A 12,328-nucleotide genomic window follows, 5' to 3' on the forward strand; every position below is an offset into this window, starting at 1 on the left:
TAACCCCTTGTGGAAGTGTATGAATAAATAATGGGGTGTGTCTACTCTAAACTAAACTCCACCCACAACAGTGAAGTATTAGAATACAGAATTTGAAAACTTATAGGTTACAGGAATAATTTAAAACATTGGACTCCAAACTGTGGACGATGTTGCAAAACTACAACTTCTAGTATGCCCGGGCAGCTAACGGCTGTCCGGGCATGCTAGGAGTTGTAGTTTTGCAACAACTGGAGGGCTACCGGCTGGAGACCACTGATCTATAAGACAACAAAAAAAAAGCCGTATTATCTTCATCTCCTTAAGGGTGTTCATCAGTGTCCTTTAATACCTGCCATAGAACATATTGTACATCATTACAGTAAAATAAATAAAAATCTGTAAAAAAATAACAAGCCGCCTCGTGTAAGTCTATACATTAGGTGAATGATAATCGCCTCAAGCCATTAACCAAATATACAACATGGCGACTTAATTAAGTAGTTAATGGGTTTTCACCTACATTAGGAGAGGAGCTGATACCTAAAATATCGCACTAATAGGTATTTTTTGCCTATCGGAATAGACATAATACATTATGCGGAAGCAAAATCAGGCCTCGCCAGCCGCGAGCAGGTGATAAAACAGGCGATAACAACTTCAATTATTTGCATTATTACACACATTTCATCTGCGGGGAATCAGACGATCACATATAGGAATTTACTGTGAAATAATGGCCCACAGCAACGTTACATGTTGGAGCTCCGAGCGCACAGCCAACCGCATGCAAGGTTTGGGGTCAACGCAGTCCTTATGGGAGTCCAAAAAAAATGCTTTTGTTGCCGAAGATCAGCTGGGCTGCTTAAATGTTAGGAATTTATTTTTCATTAGAAGGGAATAGATTGGTACTATGGAATTACTGAGCAGTAGTCATCACAACGGATGGCTCATCTATGGAGTAACCCAAAAGGGTCCATAGTTTGTTGGCAAAGTGCACTTGGGAGAACCTATTAGACAGACTATTAGTCTGTAACTCCCATCGACTTCATGGAGAAGGCCACAGGCATGCATGGCAGCCCACTCCAACGTGTTGGTGGTCATGCCATCTGGGAAGACGGATGGTGGACATCAAACATGTCCATAGTTCTCTCCTTGGTCGCAGACAAAAATTTTGTAGGAAACCTCATGGTACCAACATGTAGGAGTGGGTGGCAATGCATGCCTGTGGCCTTCTTCCTGAAGTCAACGGGAGTTACGGAAACAGCAGAACCGGTGGTCATGCCATCTGGGAAGACTGATTGTGGACATCAGATGTGTACATGGTTCTCTTCCTGGTCGCACACAACACTGGCTTCCCAGATGGCATGACTACCAGTTTTACTGTTTCTGTGACTCCCATTGACTTCATGAAGAAGGCCACAGGCATGCATGGATGGCCATCCACTCCTACATGTTGGTGCCATAGGGATCCCTACAAAATATTTGTCTGCAACCAGTGTTTTATGAGACTAGGGAAAGAATTATGGACATGTGTGATGCCTACCATCCGTCTTCCCAGATGGCATGACCCCCAACAAATTTTTTGTCTACGGCCAGGGGGAGAACAAAGGATACAAGTCTAATGTCCACCATCCGTCTTCCCTAAAGGCATGACCACCAGTTCTGATGTTTTTGTAACTTTCGTCGATATTAGCACAAGCAATACTATGCTTTCACTTGGTAGGGAACAGCGGTGGAAGTTGAAGGCAACGGCATTAAATGGTCAACAGGAGAAGTGCTGTTTACGGCAGCCTGCATTCTGTCAAAGGGGGCAGGTGCTATGTGGAGTCCCTCTGCTCCAATCACAGGTGTAGTAAACAGCTCCTGTATACTGCCGAAGCCACCTTCCCTTTGCAACCATCAGCAATAACTTGGAACAGGCCACCATAAACAGCATGCGTATTCTGGTGGCACGGGTTTGGCTGAATCAGGTGCATGAATTTTTATGATCCATCCTCTTCAGAATACAGGTGATGTTTCTGGAGCTTACATTGTATGACTGACGCTGAGAGGCTGTTGTGATACTCAGCAGTACCTTGGAACAGGCCACAATAAACAGCGTGTTTCTTTTGGTGGCATGGGTAGGGCAGAATCAGATGCAAGGATATTTATGATCCATCATCATCAGAATGCGGGAGCTGTATACAGAATTTGCATGGTGTTCTTGGAGCCGAGAGGCACGTTAGAACAGACCACCATAAACAGCACCTATATTCAGATGGCAGAGGTTGGTTAGAATCCCTTGATAGATTTTTATGATTTATCATCAATAGAGAAGATGTTATGGAGCTTGCATTGTGTGACTGGAGCAGAGGGGGTGCAGGTTGAAACAGCCCACCCTAAACAGCACAACGGTCTATTGACCATGCTAGGAAACTCCTGCTGCCCTCACCTGAATCTCTTCTGCTGGTAAAAAAGGGAGAGAGATTCCGGTAGCGGATTCTTATGACGCCATTGCCAATAACACGATTCTTGGCTGCAACCTATAGAAGTGTCTCCAGTGGCCAGGCGTCAGCGGGGGATCAGAGATATGCGAGCTGACAGTCACAGTCCTCTGCCTCTTCCTGGAATGGGGTGAATGAAAGCTAATGAGAAGAAATGAATACTTTTTTTTCCCTTCTCCTGCACTCGACTGCCAGCTTGGCATCAAACAAGAGGAAGGCACCTTGCCATCTAAAACTTCCCTCTACTGTTTTAATGTCTGTTATAATTTAGGAGCGCAACGAGTGGAATCTCCAGCCATTTGCTGCTCTCTCCCTGTGGACTCGATGAAAATAGTTTCCGAAAGCCCTAGTAAATGTAGCGTACGTCGCCCCCAAAAAGATGTTGGGCAATGTGGCGAGGGATGTGCAGAAGGAGCGGTGCATGGCACACGAGATGCTCGGCCTCAACCGTGGTATGTGGTGGTGTCTGGCACTCGTCCCACTTCCTCCGCATTAGTATTACACAGCCTCGGAAGCACGTTGGCGGTGGTCCTGTCACTACATATCGCAGGACTCCAGGCTATATCGCCTCCAGCACTTTGCAGGCAGAAAAAAAAGATGTTATAGTAGACAACTTTATAGTAATGCCGGGTGACCTCTCAGGTAGATCAAAGACGAGATGCGAAAAGCTGAGTATGAAGGTCTTGTCTTCTCGGTACGGGAGTCCCGATCCTTGACCTCTGCAGTCTGCCAAAGCAGTATGCGGAAAGTATGAGCGGAGAACAATGGGGGGGGGGGGGGATTTATGACTATCCTCTAAAATCTAGACAGCACCAAGGTGGAAGAGATGGGAAAAAGATGGCACGCGCTGTGGGATAGATCTCGTGCTTCCTACTAGATACGATAGGGCCTAGGTCTCCAAAGCTAAGCTTAGTGGTTTTGCAACATCTGGAGGTCCACGGTTTGAAGGCCACTGTGTTAGTGTGCACCATTTTTTTTTCTTCTATCACAGTATTCTTCAAACTGTGGACCTCCAGATGATGTAAAACTACAACTCCCAGCATACCAGGGCAGCTAACACGTGGACCACAGTTTGGAAACCTAGGCCCTAAAATATTTAGTAAGAAGCACCAAATCTATTACACAGGTCTTCAAACTGTGGACCTCCAGCTGTTGCAAAACTACCGTTGGCTGTCTGGGCATGCTGGGAGTTGTAGTTTTGCAACAGCTGGAGGTCTACAGTTTGAAGACCTGTGTGATAGATTTGGTGGTTCTTGCTAAATATTTTAGGACTGTTGCAAAACTATAACTGCCAGCATGCCCATCCGGATCGCCATTGTACCTCCAGTTGTTGCACCAAATCTATCACTCAGATCTTCAAACTGTGAGCCTCCAGGTGTTGTAAAACTACAACTCCCAGGATGGTTGTACTTTGAAGGTCTTGGGCCCCAATGCAAAATTTGTAACACCTACCTTGTGGTAGAGGGAGCCTTTTGGTCCTTACTTTCTACCAGCAGATATCTCTACCAATTACCAGATACACAGAAACATTCGGCATGGTGGATCACTCATGTTTTCTGAATGGGCCGAAGGGAGATAAGTCACTGCACGACTGCCCTGACAGCAGCTCATTTCTGGCCAGGGCTGGTTCTGTCTATAGGCAAAATAGGCAGCCGGCTAGAGCACCGTCTTAATGAGGGCGCCGCTCTGCACGCTGCAAGAACGTTAGTAGCCAGCTAGCATCCGAAGTCCCCGCTCATCCGAAGCATCCGCCCAGCCAGCACCACCTTGTCCCCCCAGTAGTAAGGAGATTACATGAGGAGGTTTCTTACAGTGTGTCATCCCAGTAGTAAGGAGATTACATGAGGAGCGGTTTTGTTACAGTGTGTCATCCCAGTAGTAAGGAGATTACATGAGGAGGAGGTTTGTTACAGTGTGTCACCCCAGTAGTAAGGAGATTATATGAGGAGGGGGTTTGTTACAGTATGTCACCGCAGTAGTAAGGGGATTACATGAGGAGGAGGTTTGTTACAGTGTGTCATCCCAGTAGTAAGGAGATTACATGAGGAGGGGGTTTGTTACAGTGTTTAAGGAGATTACATGAGGAGGTTTGTTACAGTGTGTCACCCCAGTAGTAAGGAGATTACATGAGGAGGGGGTTTGTTACAGTGTGTCATCCCAGTAGTAAGGAGATTACATGAGGAGGGGGTTTGTTACAGTGTGTCACCCCAGTAGTAAGGAGATTACATGAGGAGGGGGTTTGTTACAGTGTGTCACCCCAGTAGTAAGGAGATTACACGAGGAGGATGTTTGTTACAGTGTGTCATCCCAGTAGTAAGGAGATTACATGAGGAGGAGGTTACAATTTGTCACACCAGTATTAAGGCAATTACATGAGGAGGAGGTTTGTTACAGTGCGTCACCGCAGTAATAAGGAGATTACATGAGGAGGTTTGTTACAGTGTATCACCCCAGTAGTAAGGTGGGTTGTGTCAAAGGGCGGAGCCAATAAGTCAAGGGGCGGGAAAATTAGCTTTCGCCTAGGATTGAAATCCAACATGCCCTATCCTTCTCTCCCTATCTGTCGGGTAGGATTTAGGTGGCCTCTCTTAGACAGTCATCTGGTCCAACTGAGATCATTGGGTTTATATGACTTTTTACTAATATCTATAGGGTCTTTTCTAACCTAAGGAATGGGCAGAGAGTGGGCACTGACTACCACCAATGACCTCTTCTGACTTGGGTTGGGTGAGAAGAAATTATGAAATATTGAGATATTTATACTGGGGTTTTGTCAATTTTAGTTGCAATGCTCATTAGGCAGCGAGATCTTCGTAGGTCCTCGGTATAGAGTGCAGCAAAAGGAAAGGTTAAACGCGCAGACGGAGGGCAAGGAAATCAAGGCGGCCGCATGCCGTAACATTACTCACTGTCTGCCACCGTGGTGTGACAGAGGAGGGCAGGAGCGCGCAGTAATTACACAGCAAAAGGGATTTTAGACACAAATTGCAAAGAGAAAACTACGACAAACGTCGCCTTGATGATATAGAATCTAAAGACGGTCTTGAAAACGCAGGGGAGGAGGTTAAAGGGACGGTGAACAGAAATAGAAAAAAAAAACACGCTGACTATTATCCGGAAAGTGGCGGCGGTGCGTCACCCCGATGCATAATACCAAACTAGGGATCACGGAGGACGTGATAATTGCAGAAGGTCATTAACATTGCAATCGGAAAGGGGTCTCGGTGCTCCGCCAACCTATAGAGGCGTAGGTTTGGGTTGGTTGGCTTTAGTGGCACAAAGGAAGAGCTATCGGGACGATTAATCATGTCTGATGCTGGGGAGGGTTTTCTTATATTAGCCCTAGGTCGCCGGCTTTCGTGGAACACATTGGCCCTCATTTACTAAAGGCTTCCCAACTATTTTTATCAGTTTGTGCGCCTAAATTTCTGTCGCCGCGAGCGACCAGACGTGCGTCCAAAATTTATACCGCAGAACTGAAAGTTTTGCTAACACTCGGACATTTTCTCTGTTCAAAAAAATACTCTGTCGTTTTTGTTAAAAGGGGCGTCGTCCCGACAAAATGCTAAAAACACTCTGAGTTAGTAGTGAATTATGTTTACAGTTGATTTAAAAAAAACAAGCGTTTTCCAGTGGAGTACCCCTTTAATCACATAGAGATAGCAACAGTATACAGACAGAGCTGAAAGGGAGGTGTATAACTACTATATATCTTTATCCTGTAGAGGTAGCAGCAGTATACAGACAGAACGGAGGGAAGGTGTTTAACTACTATATATCCCAATCCTATAAGTAGCAGCAGTATACAAATAGAGCTGGGTGGGGAGGTACATAACTACTATATATACTAATCCCTGAGAGATAGCAGCAGAAGTATACAGATGGGAGAAGAGGTATATAACTACTATATTTCCTGATCCAAAGGATAGGGGATAAGATGTCTGATCGCGGGGGGTCTGGCATATAGAACCACAGATGTCCAAACTAGGGATCAACCGATTATTGGTTTGGCTCATATTATCGGCCGATATTCACGATTTTGGACGTTATCGGTATCGGCAATTACCTTGCCCCGCCCCGCCGGCCAGAGACCGCCGCTGCCCCATTACCTCCCCCATCCCAGGTTTTATAATTACCTTTTCCCGGGGTCCGCACTACTTCTGGCTCCTGCGGCATCCTGCGCTATTGCTGTGCGCTGCGAGTGACATCCTCAACACGACGTCACCGTCAGGGCACACAGTCACAGCTCAGGATGCCACCAGAGCCAGAAGTAGCGCCAACTCCGGGAACAGGTAGTTATAAAACCGGGGATGGGGGAGGCAATGGGGCAGCGGCGGTGGTTGGACTCGGGCCCGGCAGGGGGAGAGAAGCGGGCGGCGGCAGTCTCTGGTCAGTGGATAGGCAGTGGCGGTGGTGGTTGGACTGAGGAGGACCCCAGGACAGGCAGAGGGAGAGAAGCGGGTGGCAGCGGCAGTCTCTGGCCCCACAAAAGCCGCTGCAGTTCATTGATTTAAAGTGCCCGCTTTAAATAATTGATCTGCAGCGGCTTCTGCGGGGCCGGTGGGGGGGGGGGGGGGCGGTGATATAGCCGATAACTTGTACCGGAATATCGGTATAAGTTATTGGCTATCGGCCTCAAAGTTCACAGATTATCGGTATCGGCCCTAAAAAATCTATATCGGTCGATCCCTGGTCCAAAACCGGCGTTCTGAACAGAAATGTTCAGAACGCTGAGATGTCAGCCTAGTGATTGTGATCGGACATCTTATTCCCTATCTTTGGATAGGGGATACGATGTCTAGGGGTGGAGTACCCCTTAAATGTCAATGGGCTCACGGAGGTATACTCGACAAACGTTTTTGGTGGCATCCCAACCTATACTCAATACAATAGAGAGGATTTATTAATAGTTTCAATATATATTTTTTAGTGTTTGGGTTTTCGATACCCCACTGTGTGTAATTTCCTTCTTATTCATTATTATGGCGAACGCTCCATAGTAATTACGACACATTAATTCTGGCGCTGCATGACACAGAAATAAAACCACGTCATACAATGAACTTCTGACTCCCAATAGGGACTTGTGAGGTTTGCGAGGGAAGATAGAGACACTTGGTAAAGAGCCTAGGAACGCAACAGAAGCTATTTATATTTTGTTTAAAAGGTTTTTGGAATAAAAATATCTTCAGAACCGCAAAAAAAAAAAAAAATTATTTTTATATTTTATATATATATATATATATATATATATATATATATATATATATAACCGTCTGCAGACAGAGGAATCAAAATGATAAAAAAAAAGGATTTTTAAAAGAAAATATACACGCGTTACCAAAAAATCTTGAAAGACAAAAAATTATAATAATAGCATAAAACATATAAAGAGTCAAAACAGGAATAAACAAAAAATAGAAAATAACTCATAATATAGGAAAAAAAAAAATTACAAAGTCAGCATGTTCATGGAGAAATCAAAATGATAATATATATATATATATATATATTTTTTTTTAAAGGGGTTCTCCGGTGCTTACACATCTTTTCCCCTATCCAAAGGATAGGGGATAAGATGCCTGATCGTGGGAGTCCCGCTGCTGGGGACCCCCGTGATCTTGCACGCGGCACCCCGTTTGTAATCAGTCCCCGGAGCATGTTCGCTCTGGGACTGATTACCGGCGACCACAGGGCCTGCGGTGTATGACGTCACGCCTCCGCCCCCGTGTGACGTCACGCTCCGCCCCTCAATGCAAGCCTACAGCTATCACGCCCCCTCCCGTAGGCTTGCATTGAGGGGCGGAGCATGACGTCACACGGGGGGCGGTAGCGTGACGTCACACGCCGCCGGCCCGGTGGTCACCTGTAATCAGACCCGGCGGCGGGACTCCCGCGATCAGGCATCTAATCCCCTATCCTTTGGATAGGGGGAAAGATGTGTAAGCACCGGAGAACCCCTTTAAGAAAACATACGCATTACTTCAAATTCTTGAAAGACAAAAAAAAACTTACAAATAAAATGCATATATTTCATATTATTATTAATAACAATAATAATAATAATATGAAACATAAAAAACCTCAAGACAGGAGTCAAAACAGGAATAAACCAAAAATATATAGTAACTCAAAATACATAAATAACAAATAAAGAGCATGGGGGAGATTTATCAAAACCTGTGTAGAAGAGTAATGCTGTAGTTGCCCATAGCAACCAATCATATAGCTTCTTTCATTTTTCAAAAATGAAAGCAGCGATCCGATTGGTTGCTATGGGCAACTGGACAACTTTTAGATGTTTCCTATCAAATTTGATCCATATAGACGAATAAAAGGCCTAAAACTGATACTTTAGTGTAGGGTCAGATCAGTGGTCTCCAAACTGTGGACCTCCAGGTCTTTTCTTCCCCACTCTCATAGCCGATGCCCCTTATTATAATACATAACACATATAGGGGGAGATTTATCAAAACCCGTCCAGAGGAAAAGTTGCTGAGTTGCCCATAGCAACCAATCAGATCGCTACTTTCATTTTGCAGAGGCCTTTAAAAAAAAAAAAAAAAATGAAAGAAGCGATCTGATTGGTTGCTATGGGCAACTCAGCAACTTTTCCTCCGGACAGGTTTTGATAAATCTCCCCCTGAGTTGCCCATAGGAAAAGTTGCTGAGTTGCCCATAGCAACCAATCAGATCGCTACTTTCATTTTGCAGAGGCCTTGTTAAAAATGAAAGAAGCAATCTGATTGGTTGCTATGGGCAACTCAGCAACTTTTCCTCTGGACGGGTTTTGATAAATCTCTCCCTTATACTCGGTTTATCGCCTTGAATTATTTTAGCGTATACAACCCCCATGGGGACATCCGTAAAGCACGGTAATAACGCGCTTAGCTTTGTAGAAGGCATACAGGCAGGTTATTACGGGTGGGGGGGGGGGGGGAATTAATCTGGTAAGTGAGGCGACCGCTCTGTATACAGAACATGATTTGCAGAGAGTGCAAACTGCAGACTATCGCCTCATACCTGACAAAGCTCATCAGATCTCAAGGGGAATACGCACTTATCATGTAGAAAGGGCCGGATCTACAACACGGCGTATTACCATCTAACAGCTTTCTATCATGTCAATTAGAGAACCTTCTAGCTCGTACTGTGTACACAGATGAAAGTGCGCTGGCACTACGGCTAAGATTAAAGGCAAGTACCTTTAGCCGCAGTTAACTCCTCCTTGCCATCGGGGTCTGGGAAATTTAAGAACAAGATGTGCTCCTTGACCCGAGCGGAGCTATGTGGACTCCATTAAAGAGACTCTGTCATCTTGGATTTAGCTGGTGTCCTCATCTGAATTCACGACACAACATCACGCGGGCCTTGGCATAAGTACAGTGGTCCCTCAACATACCATGGAAATCCGTTCCAAAAGGACCATCGTTAGTTGAAACCATCGCATGTTGAGGGATCCGTGCAATGTAAAGTATAGGACAGTGGTCTACAATCTGCGGACCTACAAATGTTGCAAAACTACAACACCCAGCATGCCCGGACAGCCGCTGGCTGTCCGGGCATGCTGGGTGTTGTAGCTTTGCAACATCTGGAGGTCCGCAGGTTGTAGACTACTGTTAGAGGATGTTGTACTCACCTGTCCCCGCCGCTCCGGACCGTCACCGCTGCCCGGGATGTTGCCGTCCATCGCTGTCGCCACGTCCCTGTGGTGTCCCCGACGCTCCGGTAAGGCCTCTGCTTGCCCGGCATCCGCGCTCTCCGTCGCCGCCATCATGTCGCTACGCACGCCGCTCCTATTGGATGACGGGACGGCGTGTGCAGCGACGTGATGACGACGATGGAGAGCGCCGACGATGCAGGGGATCCCAAAGAGAACGCGCAGGAGCCCCGAGGACAGGTAAGTGATCGGCAGCAGACCACACGGTGCACCAAAAAAGGCTATCCGGTGGTAGCTGAAGCAGTCAGCGTTGCCGGATAGCCGTTTATGCGATGGCCCTAACATAAAAAAGCATCGTATGTTGATGCTGCCTTCAACATGCGATGGCCTCTGAGAGTGATCGTATGCTGAAATTATCATATGTCGGGGCCATTGTACGTCAGGGGGTCACTGTATATGACAAATCTTGTCTATCAGAAAACCCTCTAGACCAGCTGGAGCTTATGCAATGCCCATTGGGGTCATTCGAGTCTTATGGCTGGAAACATTGTTATTTTGAGGCCTTTTTGTTGCTTCCCTTTGGTCGAAAGGATTCAGTGAGAGTTGGGGTACATCATTTAATGTAGATGTCATAAAGGGGCCTCCGCCCCCTTAGGTCCATGCTCAATCAGCCACAGTAGAAGGTGAACTGATAAAGGGAGGTAGAGACCATGGGGGAGATATATCAAAATCTGGGTAGAGGAAAAGTTGCCCAGTTGCCCATAGCAACCAATCAGATCGCTTCTTTCATTTATCAAAAATGAAAGAAGCGATCTGATTGGTTGCTTTGGGCAACTCAGCAACGTTTACCCTGGACAGGTTTTGATATATCTCCCCACCCATTCTCCAAAATGGCTGCATAATTGGTACAGAATGATGCCTTACTGAAGTTCTTTCTCAGCAGCATGTATGGTAAAAGTCTAATCTCTCTGTCAAATATAACGTTTTCTGGTCTTGACTAATCCTGTACTATTCTTCTAAAACAAAGACTAAAAACAGACTGTGTAGCACAGAGAGGCAGTCTACTGTATGACAAATGGAACTTCATGTAACTACACATGCTTAAATGGTGGCCATTTGAGATGAGTGCATCCATTCGACATTTTATCCGAATTTCGGAAAAATTCAGCAACTCTGCAAATCCGAAAAACAATAAGATTTATTTTAGATGGAATCTATCAAAATGGCAGCAACAACTACTACCCCTACACATCTGCTGCGTTGTCCATCATGATTCATATTGTAGTTGGGAGCCCTACCCTGCCCAGGATAAAAACAAAAAACTAGAAAATGCGAAAAAACTAGAAGACTTCAGAGTAACATAAATCACTTTTTAGGGCAACCAATTCCCACCAAATTCTGATGGCCAATTGTAATGAGGTAAATTGGGGAAAATTCTCTAGTGGTCAGACAAGGTATCAAGGTGTTGCTAGACATCCACAATTCTGTAGAACACAATAATTGAAATTTTTATCCTATATTTGAGCACTTTTTGCAGTTCGCCCGTAATTATTTCCCCTTTATCATTATTGTGAATGATGGTGATGCTCACACACATTAGTCGTCTCTTCGGCGCTCTCCAACTTGGTCCCAATGCCAAGCGATTGTGTAATTTTCCTCATGCCCCAAAGAGTGCTGGCAATACTGACCGCGGTCCCCACAATCCTTTGCGGCACTAATAACATGACTCATTTCAACATTATTCACAATATTTTCCATTTGTGAGGTTTCAGCCCTTACATTACCTAATTAATTACATTGGAATCTTTCCTAGGTTTGTATTAGGAAACCATTTCCAAGGTTAATATAAAAACCGAACAGTCCCTATCATCTGGACAGGAGGGGAGAAGCCAGAAGACCTCCCCCACAAAGTGCAAAGTGGACAGGATGGCCAAGACTAAGCCTGCTTGTATAAAAATCTAGTGGACATCTTCTGGCTTAAAAGACTTGGCCACAGTGGACAATCCCTTTAGTTAAAAGGATCTGCTGACTAAAGGCTGATCGCAAGGAGTCCCGCTACTCTGACCTCCATTGATCAGCTGGGGAAAGTAGCAGCAAGTGTTCAGTTTCCCAACAGCACCACCACAGGGGAAATCAGGCATTACAAAGTGTCTACTGAAATTAATGTTCTGTCCATAGAATTCACAGATGTGTTAGAGCCTCC

General features: G+C 45.4%; 1 protein-coding gene across 6 annotated transcripts in view; it reads right to left on the bottom strand.

Annotated features, from left to right (window-relative positions):
• Positions 1-12,328, bottom strand: part of CADM4 (cell adhesion molecule 4) — a 384,618-nt gene that overhangs the window by 130,436 nt on the left and 241,854 nt on the right. The gene's annotated exons all lie outside the window — the stretch shown is intronic.

This window comes from Hyla sarda, chromosome 10, assembly GCF_029499605.1.
Source record: "Hyla sarda isolate aHylSar1 chromosome 10, aHylSar1.hap1, whole genome shotgun sequence".
Taxonomy (NCBI): Eukaryota; Metazoa; Chordata; class Amphibia; order Anura; family Hylidae; genus Hyla; species Hyla sarda.